The sequence below is a fragment of the Zeugodacus cucurbitae genome, chromosome 6 (assembly GCF_028554725.1).
Source record: "Zeugodacus cucurbitae isolate PBARC_wt_2022May chromosome 6, idZeuCucr1.2, whole genome shotgun sequence".
NCBI classification, from domain to species: domain Eukaryota; kingdom Metazoa; phylum Arthropoda; class Insecta; order Diptera; family Tephritidae; genus Zeugodacus; species Zeugodacus cucurbitae.
The window spans coordinates 8,837,620-8,864,346 of record NC_071671.1 but is presented as its reverse complement, the minus strand read 5'-3'; the positions used below and the strand labels follow the sequence as shown (position 1 = coordinate 8,864,346).

At 37.0% G+C, this 26,727-nt stretch overlaps 1 protein-coding gene across 2 annotated transcripts in view; it reads left to right on the top strand.

Moving 5' to 3' along the window:
• LOC105216326 (uncharacterized) overlaps nucleotides 1-26,727 on the top strand; it is a 49,608-nt gene that overhangs the window by 13,506 nt on the left and 9,375 nt on the right. The gene's annotated exons all lie outside the window — the stretch shown is intronic.

The following is a 26,727-nucleotide window of genomic DNA, read 5'->3' as shown; positions in this document are numbered from 1 at the left end:
CTATATATATGATTCGAAAATTACTTTATGTTTGGTACATCGTATAGCCCCGGTTCTGCTACCCAACGATGGCCCACTAGGCATATTACCTCATAACCTCAATCTATATATAATAGCGAAGAGCTTCATAGCCAATTAAAGCTATGTATTAGTTCGATAAAAAATAAATTTAATTAAATTAGGAAGATTTAGATTAAATTAGTTTAAGAACTGAGGAACTCACTGCGACGCATGGTCCATTGTGGCCTCTTCTATTATAACAATCTAACATTTAACCACGTCGCGTTAAGAAATCTTAATAGTTAGTATTCCAGGGCTGATGGACGCGATACTGTCTCTTTGGGGATACAGATCCCCTATTACCTGACTCCTTTTTCACGCGATAGCCGCACAGTCAAGGAGTACATGCTCAGGTGTCTCCGCTACTAGATCACCGAATCGTCACTGATCCGACGAGCAGATTCTCAGTTTGTGCGCATGGCACCTTAGTCTGCTAGTTGTCTCAGTTTTTTTCTTGGGTCAATTGTTAAAATCATTTCTGGTTATATCCCCCGAGTATCAGTTTGGAGTGGCAAAGTCGCTGCAAATGCAGCCAGCAGCGGTTCCTACGTACCCATTTCTCTTTTTGTACACGATTTCTTAGCACATGTCGACCAACAGCAATGAAGGGCTCCTCATAAAACCTTTCAATATTGTTTGTCTTACCACTCAAGTGAGATCTTAAGTTCTCTTTAATGTTGTACCTTAAAAAACTCGCTGTTGACACTCATACCCAGTCTTAAGCGCATTTCATCGGCGTGTGCGTCTCCTTGTTATTAGCTGTCACATTTCTGTCACCACGACGACAACAATATTAACGGTTTTGTGTCGATGTTTGGCTGTCTAGCGCCTTTGCCGCAATTACACTGACATTATTTCCAACTGTCAAAATGTTTACGACAATAGCACCTCAAAATCCTTCCTCTGTCATTGTAAATTCTCAGCGGCGCACGTAAACTTCTGCCATCAACTGTCTTCTCCACCTTTGCCACTTGTTCTTTTATTGCAAATACATTGTCTGTTATACACTTCCTTACCAGCAGCTCATTCGTCTTGTATGCTGAAATTTCGGCGCAGGTTTTAAGGCTGCCAGACACGCACACATACACACACAAACAATCGGAAGCGCCATCGACAAATAATCTTTTATGATCTTTCCGGTACGTGTGAACATTTTCCTATTTCATTCATTCTATCTTTTTGCTGCTGCTGCGCTTGTGTGTGTGTGTGTGTGTGTGCTCTTTGCTTTTCCAATTCGATGATTTTATGAAACGTCGATAAGGTTCCAGCACTGGTAATAATAGCAAAGGCGAAATAATAAAAAGTGTCAAATGTTAATCATAAAAAAATTTACGAGTGAACCAATAAAAATGGTTGCAGTGTTAAATATGTACGCGTATTCCGAAATGGGAAAAATGTAAATGCAGGACGATATATTTCTTATAAGAGCTAGAATTAAAATATCATAAAGTTCTCAAGACACAAGCTCTAAACCTGCAACAATTTAGAGTTCTCGCAAAATATTGTACTAATAGTTTTGTAAAGTGGACGTGACCTTACCACATAAAAGCTTTTTCTACGTATCTCGTAAACTATTGGACTCTAACTTTGCAAGGCTCCAGGACGAACATGAGGACGTCAGTCAATATCATATTTTTTTCAACTCAACCAGTGGGACGAAATTTTAATTTAATCTTACCGATTCATTCATATTCAGCGCAAAATCATAATAAGATTAAGAAAATATGTGAATTTGGGAAGCCAGGATCCTCGCTAGATTAGCTATTAGGAGTCGACAAAGCGCTCTGATTCTACTACAAACTTGCGGAGAGCTTGTTCGAAAAAGTGCGATCTGATAAATCTTTCTGGATCACGCTAAGGCGGGCCATTCCAGAAGAAAGTGATAAGATGAATCCACCTCGTCCTCCTACATGGAGCTTCTACAGCTAGTATCCGGTAAGATTTTTAGCGATGGGAATATGGCCAGAAGGAACTCCTAAGACTAAGGATTGCTAAACTTTAAGGAGGGCGAAGTGCTCGGTTTACCTCCTGCGATTCAACTTAGGCCAGAAGGATCTGGCGACTGCGCTAGTGACTGACCAGCGCTTGCTTCGCTCAGCCAGGGCCCATCTGTCTAGTAGTAATGTAATAGGACAACGGTGTTCCTACAGGTTTCCATACTACTAATAGTGAGATGGAATACGAGGTGACGAGAGAAACATGTTTCCGCGCGATTTTTCTGAACGACATAAATTCCACTAGAATAATGCTAGCCTTTATATGTAGTATAGTGTCGCAGGGATTATTCAAGGACAGATCATCAATCATTTTAGGCATCAACGGCAGATATCCCCAAGATAAAGTGATTCTTAAAACTTGATAAAACTTAGTAAGTAATTTTATTTTATTTATTATTTGGCACTGTAGTGCGTCAATCTACTTAAACCCTATGTTCAATTGTCTTACGGACTCCTTTTAACATAAAGTTCTTTAAATATATATACATATATATGCGGTCAATAGTTAAACAATTTCTTAATTGAACAATATTGATTGACAATTAATACATAATATTAATTTTGCACCATCTGTGCGTGTGTTTAAGAAGAGTGGGAAAGTATATATGGGATAGAAGATGTCAGATCGGCCTTAACTATATTAAAATAAATTAATATTGGAATTTATAAAATTATTATTTGAACACAACAACGAATATCGAAACTAGAAACGAGTCATTCAAAAACGGGTTTCAGAAACTATACATACTGTCTAATTCAGTTCACATTTTTTCCCGTTTCAAAGCCTTTAAGATAAAAAGCGTTTTTTAGGAATTTTTTTGAAAGGGAAGGAAATGACTGAGCTAAACGGAATTTTAAGACGATAGTGTAGTGTTTAAGGCTTAAAAAACAATTTTTATTATTAAGTTGTAAGTATTTTTCTGGAGCGCCTGGAGTCTGCATTTGTAAATCGGTGCCGGTTATGGAGGTCGTGCGATGCATCTGAAACAGTCGAACCAAATTTTTTTGTAATTTTTAAAAGTTTCTTTTCTTTATGAACCAAAAAAAACCGAAGAAGTTATAAAATTCCAAATTTTATCGAAGTTTGAAAAAAAATCACTTTTTAAGAAAAAAAAAATAGAAGATAATTTAATACTGAAGCTAGATCACTTTGATTTTTTTCGATCGGACATATGTATATTCTTTTTGCTATCGCCGGCACCGTTTGCTAACACTTGTGAAAATAAAAACTCGAGAAAACGCGCTTTAAAGTCTGCCTGAGCATTCGCACCTGCTCGACGCTCGGCCACTAAAACTGCTCTAGCTTCAAAAATATGTCGAATTGGCCTCTGGAATTTTAAAGACATATTCTTGGAGAGTTTTGGAAGAGATTTAAAACAAAACAAAAAAATCGATTTTTTGAAGCCTGTAAAGCAGACTACTGCATTAATTATTTTAAATTAATTGAATTGGTTTAATCACTAATAGCCTTTTCGCACAACCAAATAAATTGAATACATTAAAAAATCTAATTGAGAAAATATTATAGTTTATACATTTTTGTTTTTGCTGTTCACAAGAAGTTGGTGTGTTCCATCAGCTGATCGCTATTTTATCAATAAATAAGCCAAATTTACAATATGGACAACAACCCACAGAGTTGCATTCCATTTTCAACTCAATTTGTATTCAATTAAAATTTAATGTAGTAAAAGAAGATTTTTCTTTTGTATTGCAAATCGATATAAATCAGCGCTTTAATCGAGCAAAGGTCGGTTAATTGATCAATTAACTCCTGTGCGAAAAGACTATAAACTTAATGAGTCAATTATCATTTTAATTGTCTCTGATAATTGAAATATTTACACAGATTCATATTGTAAAAACCAATTGCACTAATTTAACTTCGTCACTCTTTCATATATATATACATCCATATCCATATATATGCTATAAATCAGCAAATATGTCACTAAATCAAATGTAAATTTAGCATGCATAATTTAGCTCAAGGTTGGCTAATTTCATACAATTGGTTATTAATGCTCGTAGTGGAGATCGCGCAGGGCATATACTACTGATGTGTCAGCCACTAATTCACTCGGCTATTCGCATTTTTCAAAAACAAAACAAGAACAAAATTCATAAAATATTTTTAAAATAGCATCAATTACAAGAATGATAAATTTCGGCGATTTAATTGAAGCAATATTTAATTTTTGCAAATTTATCCGCCCACAAATCGCGAGTCATTGTCAAATTGAATATACGCTACTCATCAAAATATTACATGCATACATATGTACATACTCGTGCATATTTAATTGCGGTGCGAAAGCATTTGGCCAACTTGCCATGACGAATAAGCATTTTTGCGCCTTTACTGTGCACCAGACCAAAAGAATCGATTCAGGCGCCCAACTAAAAACGTGTCAAGAAAACCAGGCGCAAATCTATTTTCGTGACAACAACGAATTTACAACCTTAAACAAATGTGCAGCCGCTGCCTGTGTATGTATGTATGTATTGTTGTACACAAATAATGCGCGAATAAAATCCTGCGCGCCGTACTATCAACCTGTCTATGTGTGTGCATTGACATTCTAGAGAATCGAACTAGTCAATTCGACACTGCACAGTGGAACAATTTGGGCATACTGCTTTGGTAAAATTTGTAATTTTTATTTTTACGTTTTTGATGTTATGACATGGGTATAATTGAGAAATGAAATATCTGTTGGTCGATTAAAATTGTCGCATAGCAACTAGAAAGATTGCTAAAAGATTAAATTTGTCAAACGCGTCGAAATTTGTTATTTTCTCTTCAAGAAGCTGCTCATTTGTCGGAACTGCCGATATCGGACCACTATATCATATAGCTGCCATACAAACTGAACGATCGGAATCAAGGGCTTGTTTTTATACTCTCGCAACAAGAGAGTATTATAGTTTTGTTCACATAACGGTTGTTTGTAACACCCAAAACTAAACGAGTTAGTTATAGGGTTATATATACCAAAGTGATCAGGGTGAAGAGTGGAGTTCAAATCCGAATGTCTGTCTGTCCGTCCGTCCGTCCGTCTGTGCAAGCTGTAACTTGAGTAAAAATTAAGATATTTTGATGAAACTTGGCACACTTATTTCTTGGCACCATTGGTTGCTTTCGAAAATGAGCAAAATCGGACCACTGCCACGCCCACAAAATGGCGAAAACCGAAAACACATAAAGTACCATAACTAAACCATAAATAAAGCTATGGAAATAAAATTTGGTATGAAGGATCGCACTATGAAGGGGCATATTTGGATGTAATTTTTTTGGGGAAGTGGGCGTGGCCCCGCCCCCTACTAAGTTTTTTGTACATATCTCGCAAACAAATAGAGCTATATAAACCAAACTTTCTGCAGTCGTTTTCTTTAGCCACTTCCTAATACAGTCCAAAAATGACAGAAATCGGATAATAATCACGCTCACCTTCCATACAAAAGTTAGGTTGAAAATTACTAAATGTGGGTTAACTCACTAACGAAAAACGTCAGAAACACTAAATTTCACATAAGAATTGGTAAATGAAAGCTGCACTCAGATTTTTTTACAAAATGGAAAATGGGCGTGGCGTCGCCCACTTATGGGTCAAAAACCATATCTTAGAAACTACTCGACCGCTTTCAATGAAACTTGGTTTGTAATAGCTTCCTTACATCCCAATGATATGTTGTGAAAATAGGCCAAATCGCTTCACAACCACGCCTACTTCCTATATACCAGAACTTTGAAGACGATCCGAATCGTTTACTTTACAATATATAAAGTAAACACTAGTGAAGATATCGGTGCAGCACTTTGCACAAATACTACGTTTATTGTGTGGCAGCCCCATTCTAAAAATTGCCAAAATCGGACCATAGGTTTTCAGTGCCCCATATATCGAACATGAGGACCTCGGTGCTTCTAACCTAATATTAGGGTTTCCAACTTTCAATGGACTTTATACAATATATATGACGAATATGTTGGTCAAATTGTGTATTATATAATATAAATAAAGTTAAATAAATAAATTGCGAGAGTATAAAATGTTCGGTTACACCCGAACTTAGTCCTTCCTTACTTGTTTTACTTACTTTTTCTTACGTCTTTAGATTTGCTTAAACACATAGTTACTAAAAGAAATGCACCTGTGAAGGGTATATGAGCTTCGGTACAGCCGAAGTTAACGTTTTTTCGTGTTTACTAATAAATTACTGCATATTTGATTGTTCCTTTACCACTGTGCTGCAGCCAATAGCCGGCTGCGGGAGACATGTCGCGACATCGAATGCGTAGTGAATGAAATCACAACAATCAACAAATGCGAATATGCTCGTAATATTTTGCACTTTACATTTCAAAAAATGCGAAATAAAATTGATGCCAATAATAAAATTGCGCCAAATAAAAATGCCGGTTTAATGAGTGGCCGAAATAGGAGCGCCAACTGCAAGAACAACAATGGAGCTGAGCAAGCATAACAGAAATGAACATATTAACCAATACGCTTGTGTGTGTGTGTAATATGCGCATATGTAGCTCATGGGTAAATGCGCTCACACATTGCCGGGGGTGGGGCAGAGGCATGTTGGGTTGTTGGCGCTGGCAGCTCACCGACGCCCATCTGTCTGTGATGCGTAATTTTAGTATTGCCACGTAATTGCAACCGAAATGGCTGCAACAATAAAAGCAACGCCCAAAGAAAGCTGAAGATGAGAAAAAAGCTCACATTATCTGGCCCATAAGGTGCTGCACACATTTCAGAGTATTAAAATAAATTTCACAACTAATGATACAAAAATAAAATACAATGCGACGCATTTAAACGGAATGCAGCCGCTTTTGATGTTTTGCCATTTTGCTAATGCGCTATTGGCGCACAAGGCGGACGGCGGGCGGTGCGTGTGAGGTGGCGAAACATGTGCCTCACATGTACATATACATGTGTGTGTGTGTAAATACATTGGGTGTGTGCAACGGCGATTTCCGCGTTTGGTGTGTTCGCACTTTGTTAAATGCAATCATCAGTTTGTATGCGTGTGTGTGTGTGTGTGTGTGTGTGTGTGTGTGTGTGTGTGTGTAACTATTGTGACTGTGGAAAAGCGCGCAAGTAGTCAATTGCCGCGGACATTGGTGCTGTGTGCTTGGCTCAGTGGAAGTATTCCTGTTTAAACAGTTTTGCACAGCAACAGCACAGTTCCTTGCGGCTCGAGACTCGAATGTAGTTGTTGCCTCACAGCAGCAGTGCCGCGGAGCAAGCACCATTAGAGATGAATCGATTCCTGGAATTATATAAATAAATATTGCACAAAAGAAACGCAGACGTTTAATTAGTCAAAGAAAAAATCTGTGCCAGCGTAACAACATATAAGTACATACATACATATGTATATACATATACATAAAGTACACATAGATGTACATATGTGTGTGCACGCTGCTTATGCTTTGTATTGAAGCGTTAAATATGAAACTTAAATCTGGTAGTGATTTTTATGCAAATAGAATTCTGCCGCGTGTAACAATTTGTATCGGCTCAAATTACACAACAACAGAACAACATTATTCCAAATGGCAACAACACTACTCGCTGTTGCAATTTTTGTTTTATGTATGAATGTATGTATATTCTATATTAAATACATATGTAATGTTGCTAACAGTAGTTTACTAAAGTACCGTTACATACTTATATTGGTATTTTAGTTTCAAGAATATATTTAACACAAAAATATTGGTAGGTTCCAAAATAAAGGAGGTTAAGTTAGGTTTGTAGGCAGATCTCTGCAAATACAGAAGATCTCACTTAGACAATTTTGAGCGCTGTCCCTTGTGATACCAATAATCTCCTGATGGATCAAATACCCTAAAGATTCAGCAAAATGCGAGCCTATTATAATAAAAAAAATTTTCCCAGCTTAGCCGCTGCTGTGTCGAGGGGCTTGGATCAGCCAATTTAATAGATAAAATGTTATTCCCAAAACTGCATTTTTAAAACCGACAAAATTTTCAAAAAACACTTTTTAATAAATTTCGCTCCGATTTGGCGAGGTACCAAGCCATGCAGTCACAAATACCGAGCTCTGTGAATGGAAAAAAGTTTTATCCGGTGACGAAAAGAAATTTTATCTGGTCGATCCAGATGAATATAATTACTTTTTTCACGATTTAAGAAAGGAAATAAAGTTCTTGGGTCGACATCATAGCCGCAAAGGTAGTGTTATGGTTTTGGAAGCAATATCGTTTTATGAACAATTCAATTTGGAAATCCTAGACTAGGAAAATGACGGAAAACAACTTATAATCACTTTTGGAATCGTATTGGATTAAATAAGGAACATTTTTAAATACTTATATTCCAAAAATTTGCAAGAGTCCAGCCTAGGATTTAGTTCCAAAAAGTAGTCACCAAACCTCAATATTATTGAAAATTTACGGAACAACTAGGTAAGGTTTATGAGACTGGATAACAATCTGGAGGTAGAATTGAGTTAATTAAAACCATTAAAGTGGTGTATTCTGAAAATCCTATAGGCTTGAAAGTTTATACAAGAAGTATTTGATTTTCTTTATTAAGTTATGATTGAATTAAAAGACTCTCGGAAAAATTCTGTAAAGCTTTCTTGTACTCAGTTGTTCTTACGCTATGTGTGACATTCCTATCTCAAATTTAATTTATTCGAAGCGTAATTTAATGATAATTTAGATTGAATTGATGTTATTTAGACCCACATAGAATATATATTGAATATCGTTTGGTTATGGCTGGAAGCGAAAATTCATCCTTTAAGGCTTAAACCTCAGCCGATTGACAATTTTTTATCCATTCTAGTGTTTATCAAGAAGAAAAGAGGTACGATTACGACAGTCTACGTCTTACGACGGTCACCGGCGGAATCGCTTTGAGTGAGCTCGCCAAGCGCTGGAGAACAACCGGCACCTGTGCAGTAGCGAGGTCCTTTTGGCCCACAGTGGATCGAAAACGGGTTTTGCACCTACTTTCGCTAAGTAAGGCTCATCTCTCCGCGATCATTGGAGTGCTTACTGGTCATTGCCCAATAGGCACACACGCGGTGAGGTTTGGAGGAAGGCGAAGAGGAATCGTCCAAGCACTTCCTCCTTCAATGTCCAGCATTCGCCAGACTTCGGTTAAAGCACATGGGTAGGCATATTTTCTGCGAACCCAGCAAAGTGACTGGAATAGACATTAGCCGACTTTAGAACTTTATTATTGAGCCCAAGAGCTTCGTCGCAACATAAGGGTCTTAGTGATCCGTTAGGAGTTTTTCCGGGTGTCACAACGGACAGTCGAATCTGTATCAGTGAGATTCTCTGCATTTGCGGAGATCTACCCCTTAACCTAATCTAACGACAGTTTAAGTTTTAAATGAAATAAACTGTCAAATATTCTAGTAAATTTTAGCTAATCGTAATACACAAGTAGCTGTTTGCCAACATTTGTGTTGCACTGTTGTTAGTAAAGAAACTAGTTAGTGGGGCACATGAGCTGCCTCAACAGCATACTATAAGAAACAACAGACGCCTGAATTTGTCGATCGTCTAAACATATGCACATCAAGACAAACTATATACCTACCACATACAGCTGTACAACACGTTCAAGACCATTGAAAAACTTCCCGCGCAAAATAACACGATTTTCTGCCATTAAATAGCAAGCGATCAATAACAACAAACATAAAAGTGTACGAACAGCGATTTGCAGCTTATTTTTTGTTGCCTCCAGCTTTTGTCCGCACTTTAGTACATCAAGCACATGATCAACTTACTATTCCACTGGACTGACCGAGTGCCATGAATGAGCATGTCATTGCGTATCGCAGCTCTCTCCCGATTGATCGATCAGCGTTACTACTAATGAAGTCGTCAAATTTAGTTTTACGATTTGTTTACCAAATGTTTTCGTTTTGTTGTTTGCATATTTATGAATATGTATATGTATGTATGTATGTATGTATTTAAGTATGGGAGAGACAGATTAGTTGTTTCGTTAAAATAAATAAATAATAAATATAAATAAATCTGGCAATACTATATATCTTTGAAAGGTCTTGACATAACCTACAAAACAACGCTATGCATGATTAGTTTGGATATTGTGTTCAACAGTTATAGACGTGTAAACATGGAGTTCATTAACGACGAAGTCTTCCTTCGTTATAGGCAAATCCGCTAGAGAAACGTACCGTGAGATGAATGGTGTTTTGGGGGATGGTACTCTATCACTTCGAACTGCGGATAAATGGTTTCGACGATTCAGAGCGGGTGAAAACGACACCATGGCTAAACCAGCCGGCGGAAGACCTGTGACGACGAATACCGATCAAATCATGGAAAACATCGAGTTAGACCGGCATGTGGCATCTCGTGACAAACCATTTTAAACCATTTGTAGAAGGCTGTATACACAAAAAACTTGATGTTTGGCTGCCGCTTAATTTGACTCCAAAAAACCTTCTGGTCCGAGTCAACGCCTACGATATGCTGCTGAAACGGAACGAACTCGAGTCATTTTTGAAGCGGATGGTGACTGGGAACGAAAAATGGATCACATACGATAATATGGCACGAAAAAAGTCATGGTCGAAGGCCTGTGAATCGTCCCAAACAGTGGCCATGCCGGGATTGACGGCCAGGAAGGTTTTGGTGGGATTGGAAGGGAATCATCCATTATGAGCTGCTCCCATACGACCAGACGCTTAATTCTATCATTTACTGCGAACAACTGGACTTCGACCAGAAGCGTCCAGAATTGGCCAACAGGAAGGGTGTAGTGTTCCACGAGGACCACGCCAGACCACACATCAGAAGCCACGGGAGCTCGGATGGGAGGTTTTATCGCATCCACCTTATAGTCCGGACATTGCGGCAAGTGATTACCACCTATTCCTGTCCATGGCGAACGCCCTTGGTGGTGTAAAGTTGAACTCAAAAGAAGCTTGTGAAAAGTGGCAATTACAACCGTTTGGATTTCATTTATTCATTTATCGACTATCCAGATAAATAAGAACTCCACAGTAAATATTATCAAAATAAAATGCCGAAAATATCAAATTCGGGACAAAATTGGTTCACAAAAACGTTAACTATTATTAAAAGAAATGTATTACGAGAGATAAAGTTGTAATTGTAACAGATAATTGCCTAGAATATTTCAGTACTTTTCAACATTGGGTCATGTACAGTTATAACTGAAAAATTTTGTATTTTTTACAGAAAGTGTTGTACTGAGTAAACGTTTTTCCTGCTTCGAATTAAACTCTTGGCGCTGCTTTTGTCACTGGTCGCATTGCTTTTATTGCAGTGACTTGGATATTAGGACCTTTTTTTACATTTCAATAGCACCGATAGTAAAAACATTTTGCCAATTTGCCAAATATTACACCAGCTACATACATACATACATATTCGAGGATACACGAATCTTTTCTTCATAACGTGGAGACAAAAATATTTGGCACTCGATTCGCTAGTGCTAGTGTGAGCAGATAGGAGAGAAAGCGATATGCTGCTGCAGTTAGAGATAAATTTTACGCATTGACACTGCTGAGGTTATTTTAAAGTTTGTACTTGCCGATGGATTATTTGATAAGTGTTGTTATTTGTAGAGACCTCACGTACCTCTGGTTGACAACAATTTGAAAAATGTAAACATGTTGTACCGATGAACTCATGGAGGTGACACATGTAGGGACTGGGATGTCTGTAAACACAATTTCACTTGTGTTTTCATTGTGGAAAAAATTTAAGTTTTTTAATCAAATCCATTAGTTTCTACGGACTGAGCCGCATACTCAAAATTTAGTGATATTTATTTAATATACTATACAGGGATCAATATAAACACTGCTGAATGAAATAAAATTTAGGAAAAGGCATGCAAATCGACAAATCTTCGTTTGATTGGAGTAAATCGTGTATCCCTTACAGCATGCACTTCATACGTTTGCTGACTGAATTTGATCTTGATCTTTTTCTTCTGTTTTATGCTATTTTTCTTTCCCTTTTTATTAAGCGTTAGTTTCTTCAGCGGCCACCAAGCAAATCTAGTTTTGTGCTTCGTAGATTGCCGCATGCGATTCGCCCGTTTTACTTTCGGTTTTTTATTAGAACTCAATGCAACAGTATTTTTACTTCTACTGCCTTTGACAAATTTGTGTATGCAATGCCTGATAGCAAGGTAATAAAGCAGTTCACATATAAATAAAATTATTCCACCGATAATACCAATAATTAATACGGAGAAGGGTCCTTTTAGATGATCCGTGGTGAGAACAATTGTGGATTCTACAAGTAAAGAAATTAATTGCCAACATATCTGAACATTTTCTAGAATTTACTTTTAAAGTCTGGTCTCATGCGCGCTATACGGTTCAGATAAGTGTTGTTGTAGTGAAAATCTTTTTCAATCTTCTGGAAAATGCCGTGATCTCGCATAGCGCCTATCAGCCAATTAAATTCAGGTATCAACGGAAACCCCGCCTTTGTGATTATTTGTAATGGTGTTGAGAAAACGTTCTTTGGAAATGCGTAAATTTGATCAGCCAGTCTGTCTTGCAGCACATACATGCGGCTCGCTAATAGCACACGTTTGCCATTTCTTACTGCACGCAGATTTACTGAATTCGGTATGAATAAGTCCGTATCATTGTATTTTTCGAAGATCCACATATCTTCATCATTTTCGAACCAGTCCTGATTCTCATCGGGGCCGCCAAACGGTATATCGGCCTCAATTACTTCTCTGAGATTGTCTATTTGGTGTAGGTAGCCAGGGTCGGTGAATACGGATATGAGTTGGGATGTGTAGATAGCTACAACATTTATGCCATAAAAAGTCACTGCAAGAAAGAAAATACGCGAAGCATAACACTCAGGTCGTTCCTCAATAGACACACAAATGGAGACAGCCATGGCGTTAAGTCCAGCTAACGAAAAGTCTTTGTGATCTGCTGGTTCTGGCAGCATGTTAACGAAGAAATACCAAATTATCCATGTAAATAAGAGTACTGCCAAGAAGCACATCCATGTTTCGTCCTGGAAAATCCGATAGAGCGCAATCCAGGCTGGTCTTGGTTCAGCCAGTTTTACAAACCAAGTGTAAGTGTCAGAAAGGTAACAAGTGGAAGCCCAAAAGTCTTCGTTAACTTCATTGTCGGGATAGAAACCGCCAAGTACGAAATCACAGTTGCGATCGAACAACTTGCCAAGCAGTCCAGTCCATGTCCCGTTTTCATCGCGTACTCCTCTGCTATCCTTCTTACAAGTTTGCCTGATCTACAAATGTATAAGCCATATTTTCAATAGTTTCGGACGCGTAATATATTTTTTGGTAATTAACAAAACTTACTTTGAACTTAAGACGATTTCGCATGAAGGTTACAATACGCAACTCTATTCCGGTGTGACAGTTCTTTTCTACAAAAGGCGCTGCGATGGCCGCACACATTTGAAACGTACAGTTCTTTATATCTATTTCTCTCTCGAACTTTCGCAACTTCCGCTTCACCTCGGCCGCTGTCGGCTGTGGTTGGCCATTCTTGCACTCGCCTAATTTGGACACTCGAATTGTGCGACAGTTTGCATTGTTGTAATAGTCCATCACCAAAAAAGAGTAGTCGGCATCTCCGGTAGCATATAGCAGCGCTATTTGATGCACATAGTACTGTTTCTGTAAGAGTGTGAACAGCTCCATTGCAACCTGGTGTTCGCTGTCGCGTCGTATAGGACTATTGAACAGTAATAAGAAACGTGCGCCTGGATTCCATGAAATCATTCTAATTATGAAATCCCGCATGAGTTGCCGCAGTAAGTCCACACTGTCCACAATAATGATGTAGTAATCGGTATAGATGACAGCACTGTCGCCCAACTTCAGTTTCACGTATTTCTTGTTGTCGAACACTGTGCGCAACTGGAAGAAACGACGTCCGCGTTCGTTACTTACGCTAATGGCCTCATTTATGAGCTTCGTGAAACCATCCTGTATCTCCAATGATGGTGAAGTGATGTTGTAGCTGTTCGTTATGAGCATGTTATAGGAACGTGTTAGATGAGCGCGATTTGTGAACGTAATCTTCATGAACGCCTCAAGGCACTGTACACCCCAGAGCCATGGTTCCGTGCCCATCTCGACTTGTGGACGTATAAATATCAGACCATTGGCCGTCTCCTGGTGTTCGTTCATGAGGCCATGACAAGTCCAAGCGCTGAGGACTTGTAATATTACAAATGCGGAGCTCTCGGCCGTTCTCATGGTTTGCACTATTCTCAACGCGAATTGCAACTGTCGTAAATTGTGGCAAAATTTGATTTTCTTATGTCAAAATTGTTTGTCATCTGCTACCACTGCATTGTGGCATGCAACTGTTGCATGTATGCGAGTTTTGCATGTGGAGTTGTTGACTTAAGGCTCATGTTGAACTGAAATCAAAAATTCAAAAGTTGTACATACAACATGGATGGTTCTCAATGATATTGTTATATAAATTCATTATATTTACGTGAAAATATAGTATAATGTAACTTTTTTAGAAATAAAGAGCGGTTTTTGTTATATGATATTTCAGTAGATTTCCAAAGCAACATTCTGTATTATACTTGTTTCGCTTTCAATGCAAAAGAGAATGATTTTAATAGGACGACGTAATTGACCCCACATAAGTATTTTCGGAGTTGACAGTGGTATACGAACTTAACCTGGAGTTAGTGGTTACCTTCTCACTACATAGTTCGAGCCAGAGGGTCTGATTACTGAATATCATGAGGGAATATTTGTCTTATTGTACTGCGGCGTCCCAGCGTTATGGTTCTTTCCTTTCCTTTCCTTTCCTTTCCTTTCCTTTCCTTTCCTTTTCTTTTCTTTATCTAATGGCAGAAGGTGAAGCCCACCTCCACGGTTGCCTTGGATGAGACACCGCCCTTATGCTGGCGTCCCCGGCAAATTAAAAATCACGATTTTATCACAGGTCCTCTCAAGCCTATTAGGTGAAAGGCCCACCGTCAACGAACTGATTGAACATTATCAGTGAGGCTTTAGAACTGGCAAATCAACCATGGACCAGATATTCACCATGTGCCAAGTCTTGGAAAGGGATCGAAACTTAACACCTCTTAATCGATTTTAAATCAAGTTTCGATAGCACGAAAAGGAGCCGACTCCATACCGTTTTGTCTGAATTTTGTATCACTGCAAAGCGTATACGGCTGTGTAAACTGATTTGACTGAGTAGACAATTCAAAAGTAAAGTACTCTCCCGACGAACCACAACCAAACACTACAAGTGGCACATCGTTCCGATGAGACGGCACCAGGAGTTTGTCAGAATCCAGCGAATAAAAAGACAGCGACTTATACAGGGTAGGTCATGTTTCGCCGAATGGATGAAAGCACTCCAGCTTTGAGAGCTTTCGATGCAGTACTGGAGGAAGTAGAGAAAGGAAGGAAGGAAGACTTTCCACTCCGTTGGAAAGACCAGGTGGAGAGCCATTTGTTTTTGCTTGGTATTTCAAATTAGCGCCGAAATCGAATCCACTTACCAAAAGCTAAACTATTGGTTCTGGGTTTGAAAGATAACAATTGTCTCAACGTTAGCGCTTTTAATGGTAATGAATACCCAACTTGAATGCCAATTCTAGTTCTTCAGTCGTTATTCAGCCATTGTCTAGATAGTTTTTTTTCTCTGCTCTGAATGAATGATTTTTCTTTCACAAAAATGACCAAGTCGTAATGATAATTATTAACTTATACAAATATATCACGGACCCTTCAACACTCCTATGACAATGTAAACATTTCAGAGATGTACTTTAAGATTGCTGCTTGGAGTTAGCCGGGCATCCTTTGCCATCTCGTTAAAAAAGTTAAAATGTCTGCCAATCGCGGAAGTCATAAAACAAACGCGTCAACTTATTACATTTTCCATTCACTCCGCAATTTCTGCCACTGTTGTAATTAAAGTTAAATTTACGAGCGATTGCCAGAGGAACACCACACAGAAGCATTCAACGAAAGTTAAAATTCAGCTGAGACACGAGTTCAGACAATGTTCGAAGTCCGCCGTCCAGACGCGAGCACGCATCGTTGGGGCGAATAAATAAACGGCGCGCGGAGTAAATCAAGTGGGCGAAACAATTTGACCATACCACCAGCACGACCAATCTCACTACGGAAGCACATCTAAATGGCTTCGTTGCACGCGTGTGTGTGCGTGTGTGCTCGCTGGTAGAGCAAAGCTTAACTAAGCCATCAAAGATGAGCGAACGATTAAGAATTTCGTATACACTCGCACTTAGTAAACACAGTGTAAAAACAATGCATGGATTTGGCTAAGGCTGTTGCTACTTCCTTCCGGCAGTCGAAAGTGGTTTTATGTGCGAGTACATGGCAAACATTTTTGGCGCGCGGCTCCTTTCCCACCTCAACGCTTGCCTTTAGTGAGGCGTGTGTTGCGGCTCCGGCAAAGCCAAAAATGACTCATGCGCAACCACTTGGTGGTGATGACCGCCAAAATGACAAGTGGCGAACGGCAGTAACATTGAAATTGTTGCTGTTGCTGTGGCTGTTGCAAGTTTAATGGCCGCCTCAGCTAATGGTGTTGGTGTCATAACATCCATCTTTTCGCCGTCGTAATATTTCTTAAGATCCCTGAAATACTTAATTCGGGACGACTCACATGCGTTGTGGTCGTTGGGAAGGACACAAGTAGTTGGCATTTCACAGCAACTTTATTCGATTGTGTCTACTTGCAATAAATGTTTTAATGCTGCCGACAATTCAGCGATAACAATAAAGACTTGATGTCACTCCCAATTTGCGCCTTTTATGAGAGCATACATTAACAAGTGCTTGCAGTGTTGCCCATGCTGTTGATTTGTACGAGCAATTCGGCTAGAGCAAACGTTATGTATGCACTCGGGTTATTGTTTCTTTATTACCGTAAAGGATAAACTAAAATATATTCGATTAAAATTTAGTAACTGTAAAAGATTCACTCGATATTGTACCAATTACAAGCGATAAATTCAACTTAATCCTCTTGATTGGCTCAGTAAATTCAGTGTTGTGTAAGTTAAGGCCATATGGCGACATCAAGTACATTTGATGGACCATATGTTAGAATTAGGGTATCATAATATAGGGTACTTTAGCTATTTTCTAGCGGACAGAAGTCATTATTCTTATAGCTGGTTTTGAATTCCGTTTAGCTTGCTACTAGACAATTATTCAAACACCAAATGTGGGGACCTAATTCTCATTTGAAAACATTCGAAAATATATTTTTGAACAGAAATTTCACTTTCATATTACATATTTCAGAAGAGATAAATAGAAAATATTCACAAAATTTCAAACGTTTACGTTATCCGATGATAAGCATATTTGGTCAATTTTTGACATTCGTTTGGTAAATGTTCTCATTAACGTACAGCCAAGTTTTTACTAGGTCTCTGTCATATGAATTGTTCAATGAATTAAAAATTTCTTCTTTGTATTTAAAAAGTAACGTTATACACGGAGTTGGCTTCAACCACGTCCATACGACTGCACTTATTTTCGTATATTTATACAAAATTAAAGCTATATCCAAAGGCCACTTAAACAATCAATCTATTATCATGTTCTATTATCATGAATCTTGTCACTTGATCACGTATAACCTTTTCGCACAGCAGCTAATTGATCAATTAAACGGTATTTGCTCGATTAAAGCGCTGATTTAGATCGATTTACCATATAAAATAATAATCTAATATTTCTACATTAATTTTGAATCGAATTTTAATCGAGTTGAAAATGAAATGCAATTATGCGAAATAGCAGTGATACTACTCGAAAGTAGATGTCGCTGCTGGAAATAATGGTTGTGGTTAAAGCAAAAACAAAAATGTATAACAGCTGATCGATTATAGAGTAGCCGGGAGTGAGAAGGGCAAAAACTGGTTTCTCAATTAAAATTTTAATTGATCAATTAACTTGGCTGTGCGAAAAGTCTATTACTCACTTACTGCTTAATTTAAAGAGATCGTCTCAGACATTTCATAGATTGCTCACAGAATAGAGTTGGAATTTTCAAAAATTTATTTTAAACAATAAAAACAACTGCGGTGTTAACACCAAAAATTTATTTGGGAACTTAATTTTATTACCGTAAAGGATAAACTGTATATTAACACGGTATATTAAGTTTGTCACGAAGTTTGTAACACCCAGAAGGAAGCGCCGGAGGCCCTATATAGTATATATATAAATGATCAGTATCTTGAACTGAGTCGATTTAGCCATGTCCGTCTGTCTGTCCGTCCGTCCGTCTGTATGTCTGTATATATACGAACTAGTCTTTAAGTTTTTAAGATACGGTTTTGAAATTTTGCAGATGTTATTTTCTCTTCAAGAAGCTGCTCATTTATCGGAACACTATATCATATAGCTGCCATACAAACTGAACTATCGGAATCAAGAACTTGTATGGAAAACTTCCGCATTTTACTACATATCTTCACAAAATTTGGTGTGAGTTATTGCTCATAGAAATAATTTAATATCCGAAAAAAATTTTGAGATCGGTTCACTATATCATATAGCTGCCATACAAACCGAACGATCGGAATCAATGGTTTGTATGGAAAATTTTCGAATTTGACGTGGTATCTTCACGAAATTTGACAGGGATTACTGCTTAAGGTAATAATATAATCTCCGAAGAAATGGTTCAGATCGGTTAACTATATAACCTTAATGTTTCTAGCAAACAACCCGGCTAAAAAGAATTAGTAAAATGTTTTCTTTTTTTACTTAAATGCATCTGTGTATAAAGGGTATATTAGCTTCGGTACAGCCGAAGTTAACGTTTTTTCTTGTTTTTATTTGAGTCTATACGCTATCCATAGTTAAATCTTGACACATAAATACTTATGTACTTAGGAAGGATGAATTATAACTTTTAAGAATAAGAAATGGGTCGTTTCGGTGATTAATCACTTTACTTGGTTAGTTGGAACACTCTATTTTAAAATTAGTTGGCTTCAAATAAATGGTCTAAATTTTATAAAGATATCCTAGAGATACATCGATATTTTTGATAAAAATTCGAACATAGGTTTGAGGTCTTTATTATCGATATATGTCTGAATTTTTGGGCCTTGAAAAGTTATAGTCCGATTTCAAAATTCATAGATGAACGATGCAATATCTTCTATGAAGTATTTGTGCAATGATTCATTCCGATATCTTGATTGGTGTTTGATATTTATATTGTAAACCCAACGAATCAGATGAAATTAAAAAAATTGTAATATTGGAAGTAGGTGGTGGTAAACCGATTTCCCCTTTTCAAACTGAAGCATCAATATTTTAATAAAGTAATATGAACCACATTACGTTGTACGCAGTTGAGCGGTTCGTGAGATATTTTTTTCTGACCCAATAGGGTGTTATGTCCATTTTCCATTTGTAATAACAATTTGAGTGGCGCTGGTTTGTGACATCTTAGCTATTAAATACCGTTATTCTTACATTTAACGTCACTGAATTAAAGCATCTTTAGTAGTTTTCAACATATCCTTTGTATAAACCAAACCCAAGTGGGCGTGGATATCATCCGATTTTACACAGTTCCTTGTCCTATAATAAGCTACTGGGTGGATATGTTTTCAGTAAGTTTGATTTATATAACTTTACTCGTTCGCGAGATATTTTCTACAAAATATTTAACGTTCCAAGCCCTCTCTCTCTCTCAAAAAGATGTCTACCAAATATGTATTATAGTGATCTCCTGTATCAAAAATTACTTATATAGTCTCATTTATGGATTAGTTATAGCACTACATAACTATTCGGTTAACACCATTTTGTGGGCGTGGCCATGGTTCGATTTCCATCTACAATATCAAACTTCTTCGAGTGTTCTGTATTGACAACTAAATTAAATAAATTTAAACTTTTGTCTGCCATTAAACTAACCGCTTCGATTTATCGATATCCTTCTAATATTACGTATCGCCAATGGGGAAATTTCTTGTAGTATATTTGCTATGGGCTTCTGCTGCTCTTCCGCTAAACGCATCACACACAATCTTGCTTTAATATGAAAACGGCGGAAAATAAAGAAATCCAGAGAATTCCATGGAATTTTATTGGAGTTTAAATTGTATTTGTTATTCTGTTATGACAGCTACTTCTATTGGTATTATGGTATTAGCGTATTGGTAAACAAGCAAAGCAGCAATAATGCCAACAATTGGCGGTTGCGATGCGAAGGAGCATTGAACAGTATGCAGCGCTCGGAGCTGGCCACACACCAACTACACTCAGCGTTTGCTTTTCGCGTTTCAAGAATGTCTCAGATGTCATTCAGGCAGTTCCTTTTGATTGGAAAAGATAAAAATCGGTTTCATGCTTAAACATTTTCGGGAAAGTGAAATTCCGGGATTATTCCAAAAAATTTAAAATCGTTTGTAGTACTATAGCGATGTTTACCTTTCATTCTTTTAAATAACAAGCTAAGTATACTGCAAATCTTGAACTGTATCCTAATTCGTGATAGAGTTGCCACCTATTTAAAAAAACAGAATGTTTAGTAAAGGTCATATTTGAATGTAATTTTTTTGGAAAGTGGGCGTGGCCCCCAAATAGGTTTTTTGTATATATTTCGCAAACCAATGAAGGTATATATACCAAACTTTCTGCAGTCGTTTCTGTTAGCCACTTCTTAATACAGTCCAAAAATGAAAGAAATCGTATAATAATCATGCGCACATCCCATACAAAGTTTAGGTTGAAAATTACTAAAAGTGCGTTAACTCACTAACGAAAAACGTCAAAAACACTAAATTTTACAGAAGAAATAGCAGAAAGAAGCTGCACTCAGATCTTTTTACAAAATGGAAAATGGAAGTGGCGTCCCCCACTTATGGGTCAAAAACGATATCTCAGTAACCACTCGACAGATTTAAATGAAATTCGCTGATGACATGTGTGGAAAATGGATGAAATCGGTTCACAACCACGATAATCCCATATAACTGATTTTGAATTCCATCTGAAGATAGTGGAATAAAATTCACTCATCACTTGTGATAAAATTGTCGAAATCGGACTATAACTTTTCAATGTCACGGGTATCGAAAATGAAGAACTCAGTGCTTTATGGTATTTGTTCACCGAAAATATCGGTAAATCTCTCAGATATTTGTATCAGAAATGGTCAGGTCATAACTTCCCCTAGCTCTCATATAGCTAATTATAGGATTTTCAAAAATACGATGGGCTTAATGGCTTATAAATTGCCCGTACATACCATATATGATGATTTTCGTTTTTCTATTGGACTTTATACCGAATATATGGGTCAAATTATATGGTATCTTAATAAATTTCTTCAATAAATTGCGAGAGTATAAAATGTTCGGTCACAACCTAACTTAGCCTTTCCTTACTTCTTTTAAATAATTTTTAGTGATGTTGAATTTGAACAGAGACATTATGGCACAGAGTTACCAGCTTTCAAAAATGGACTCCGAACAGTTTGTTGGCATTGTGGCCAGCTCCTTCATGGCAGAAACACAATCAATTATGATATTATTATAACAAAATTATTATTCATTAAGAATATATTATATAACTAAATTACCCACCAATATGAATGGCTAAGCATACAAATTCAGTCTTTCATTCTACAAATGTATGCCGAGTATTATTGGTATATAGTTGAAATTATTTTAAATCCTTTAATTACTTTATTACAGAACCAAGTAGACAAGTAAGCCATAGTTAGTAGGACAGCATGGTCAATTGTGGTATGCCACAACGATACTAATGCGCGCCATAAAGCTCTACATTTACATTATATTACCGACTATCCGTCATGTCTACACCATTTATGTAGTTGGTTAGTTCATCAGCTTGTCTACCATATTGTGCATAATTTGTATATACATATACTCCCACCCACACAGGCGCAGTCGCCCTGTAAGTATGGTGAAGCTTTTGGTGTTCCATAATCGCATTTTGCTCATTTAATAATCTGTGAATGTAAACAAATCTTTTGCAAAATAAATTGAAAATACTTTTGCGTTTCTGCTGCCGTTCACTGCCACGTTGGAAACGCGAGAGGGAGCAGCACACAAACAACTAGGCTAAATGTATTTCCGCTTTTATCTTAGATGGTCATTTCCCGTAGACATTGCTAGGTATAAATTGAGTTTTTGATTTCATACAACATAGTTAGTTGCAGTAAGGGCAAAAGGAAATGGAAAAGCAGCTGGGGAATTGGAAGGCATCCAGGCCAATACGGATGTATTTATTATGAGTTTGTTAACTTATGCACAAAGCCAATGATTTACCGGAATGGAGTTTTCCTCGAAGGTAATACAATTTGCGTGCAGCTGCAGAAAGCTGTAACGGTATTAATAAAATTATAATGTACAAATGCTCACCAAAGTGGCAAGAAAGCTGAAGTGTTTAAGTGCGGACGCAACGTATATTTATTGAAGAGGGTGAGAGTGAAAGAAAAGCTAAAGAATTTGCTTGATTGCACCTGATATTATATAATCGCTGGTGGTCAGAAAGGTGTAATGCTGATGCCGACATTATTTATAGTTTTGGTTAAAGTGGTGTTATATGGATCGTTGTGATAGTTGTTGTTGTGGTCCGATTTAAGAAATATTCTTAAGAGGCTTAGGAAAAAAAAATTCTGCCAAATAAGTAATAAACAATAGAAAAAAATTTTGAAATATTCTCAGCGGGAAAATTTAAAATGAGAATTTCCGTTTACTTAATGGCAGAATGTCTTCCAGTGTAACCCATGAAAAATTAGGCGATTTTCGTGAATTTTTTAAAAGAAAGTGCTCGATGGAATGTTTCGAAGTTTTTTGGACATTATAAAGTATATTTTCAGTTATATTTAAAATTTTCTTTTTTTTTTTACAAAAATATTGAAAAACAAGTACGTAAATGCTTAGTTCGGGTGCAACCGAACATTTTATATTTCCGCTTTTTATTGCTTTAGTTTTATTAAGATATCACATAATTTGACCCATATATTCGGCATAAAGTCCAATAGAATAACGAAAATAATCATACAAGGTTTATGAGGGCTGAGGTAATTCCTAAACCAATTTCACTCATTTTCACCACCAACATACATTATATCCAAGATTTGGATACTGAATTTGGTGCACATATTAACCGAAATATGCCCATCGTAATTTTGAAAAACCTATAATTAGGTATATGGGAGTTAGGGAAAGTTATGACCCGATTTTAATAATTTTTGGTACAAAGACACACTGTTAGAAGAAAAAGATTCCCTTTCAATTAAATTAAAATATATGAAAGATTTGCCCATATTTTAGGTGAAAAATTATCTTAGGCACTGAGTTCTTCATGTAGATATCCGGGGCCTTGAAAAGTTATAGTCCGATTTCGAAAAATTTTCCATAAGTGAAGATACCAATTTCGCCGTCATCATTTCATCCGTGTTGTCAGGATGTCAAGAAAATATTATATACCGTATTTCATTAAAATCGGTCGAGTAGTTGCTGAGATATGGTTTTTGACCAATAAGTGGGCGATGCTGTAAGGTTTATACCTGGATTGGATTTTTTTTTAAAGTGTCACTCTGGTATAGCCACTTAAACTATGCTAACCTTGTAGAGATGGTTGCATATGGTCTTAATATGTACAACACTTTGAAATTTGTTATAATTAAATCCATAATTCAACTACTCTATAGCCATACATATCACTATGTTTACTAATTGTTTGTATTTCACGGTAACACCTGGTAAGTTATCGAACTTTAAGTACAGTACTTTTACATCAGGGTCCATTATATATACGTGTATTTCCTTTCCTTTGTATCTCCCTCATTTTATTATATTCATCTTTGGACATAAATTAATAGAAATAGATCGACATATTTTGAGGATCATCTTGACCTTCAACTTTCAACATTGTCTGAATGATTTTAGATATTTAAGAAACCTCAACTTACTTATTAGCAAACCCCCGAGTGTGACCTCGTGTCCGTAAACAACGAATTATAATCGTCAAAATTGGGAGTGGAGTAGGATCGACCTAAACAGCATAATTTTTTTATATTCTAATAACTCTTGGTCTTCAGAATACACATAAAGCGCTGCACCATTTGCAACTTTTTTACTACACTGCATCTTGTGATCATGTGAGACAACGCTGTGCACAGAATAGCCTGTCAAAATCTTTGACACAAGCTCATCAAGCCGCAGGCAATCCTACAACCGCCGTTGATAACTTAGCGAACGGAGCCACGAGTCAAGGAAAAAGTGCAGTGGCGCATGTGATTGAGTATTCCACACTCTGTCAACTTGCAACATTGTTGCAAATTGCGGCATATGAAATTATAATATTTCAATTTTGTCTCTTATTGTACATGGTTGGTTGTTGGTTGTTTGTAAGGAAGACTAATATGTGGCGGGAAGAGGGAAATTAATTATGTGAATATATTTACAAGCGCCGCGTGCAAATTGAAACATCAAAATGGTAATTACATGCACAAAAGGTACTAGGCACAATACATACGTACATACATACATACATATGTATGTATATATATGTGTAAGTTTTTTTTTGTGTTATATATCTAAATGTCGCTTAAAAACACACCTCGCACCTCGGAGCGTGTTAATTAATGTTGTGGTAAATTTAATGATGCCGTGTGACCGATTACGGGTTTATTTGCTCATTGCTTAGGGCCTTTTCTTTTGTGGTACAAGTATATGTATAATAAATATATTGTAACAGCTGTTAACCTCGAGATATGTCCCTGCGGTGTTTGTAATAAAATATTATATGCAAATAGGTTGTTAACTTCATTCAGCATATTGAATATCTGTAGAAAATACATGCATATATTTCTAATAGATTGCCTCACATAGATTTTTCTTCATTTTCATGATAACCTATAAAAATGAAGTTACTTTTGAATCTATTTGATTGTATTCAGAATTGGTCGCGGGGTGAATTACACAAATGTAGACTTTTAATTTTAGAAAAAATTAAAAACGATGAAAAAATAGGGAACGAGCTGAATTAATGCACTGCTTCGGTTAAAAAAACTTATTCAGCAGTTCACTTTAAGGACATAACGAAGAAAAATACTATAAGCAAAACATATCTCGAAAGTACGACGAACTTTTGATCTAAACACCAAATATAAATATTTTTTTTCATCGAAGGATCTCAATAATATATTGTATGCATCAGTGGCTAGTCGGACAATAAGGAATATACTCATTGAAAAGGATCGGGAAAGTTCTGTTCTAATTAAAAACAAGTAAGGAAGGGATAAGTTCGGGTGTAACCGAACATTTTATACTCTCGCAATTTATTTATTTAACTTTATTTATATTATATAATACACAATTTGACCCACATATTCGTCATACATATTGTATTAAGTCCATTGAAAGTTGGAAACCATAATATTAGGTTAGAAGCACCGAGGTCCTCGTGTTCGATATATGGGGCCTTTAAAACCTATGGACCGATTTCGGTGATTTTTAGAATGGAGCTGACACACTATAAACATAGTATTTGTGCAAAGTTCTGCACCGATATCTCCACTAGTGCTTACTTTATATATTATAATGTAAACGATTCAGATCTTCAAAGTTCTGGTATATAGGAAGTAAGCGTGGTTGTGAAGCAGTTTGGCCTATTTTCACAACATATCATTTGGATGTAAGGAAACTATTATAAACCAATCGGTCGAGTAGTTCCTGAGATATGGTTTTTGACCCATAAGTGGGCGACGCCACGCCCATTTTCCATTTTGTAAAAAAATCTGAGTGCAGCTTTCATCTGCCATTTCTTATGTGAAATTTAGTGTTTCTGACGTTTTCCGTTAGTGAGTTAACCCACTTTTAGTAATTTTCAACCGAACTTTTGTATGGGAGGTGGGCGTGGTTATGATCCGATTTCTTTCATTTTTGGACTGCATTAGGAAGTGGCTAAAAAAAAGACTGCAGAAAGTTTGGTTTATATAGCTCTATTTGTTTGCGAGATATGTGCAAAAAACTTAGTAGGGGGCGGGGCCACGCACACTTCCCCAAAAAAATTACATCCAAATATGCCCCTTCATAGTGCGATCCAACATACCAAATTTTATTTCCATAGCTTTATTTATGGTTTAGTTATGGCACTTTATGTGTTTTCGGTTTTCGCCATTTTGTGGGCGTGGCAGTGGTCCGATTTTGCTCATTTTCGAAAGCAACCTTCCTATGGTGCCAAGAAATAAGTGTGCCAAGTTTCATCAAGATATCTTAATTTTTACTCAAGTTACAGCTTGCACAGACGGACGGACGGACGGACGGACAGACAGACATTCGGATTTGAACTCCACTCTTCACCCTGATCACTTTGGTATATATAACCCTATATCTAACTCGTTTAGTTTTGGGTGTTACAAACAACCGTTATGTGAACAAAACTATAATACTCTCTTTAGCAACTTTTGTTGCGAGAGTATAAAAATACTTGTATAATAATGGACGGAATAACGTACTGTGGTCTGATGAAACTATATTTAACTTGTTTAGATCTGCAGGAAAAATTATGATTTCGATCGTATACACGTACATCGTGAAGATATTGAGTTG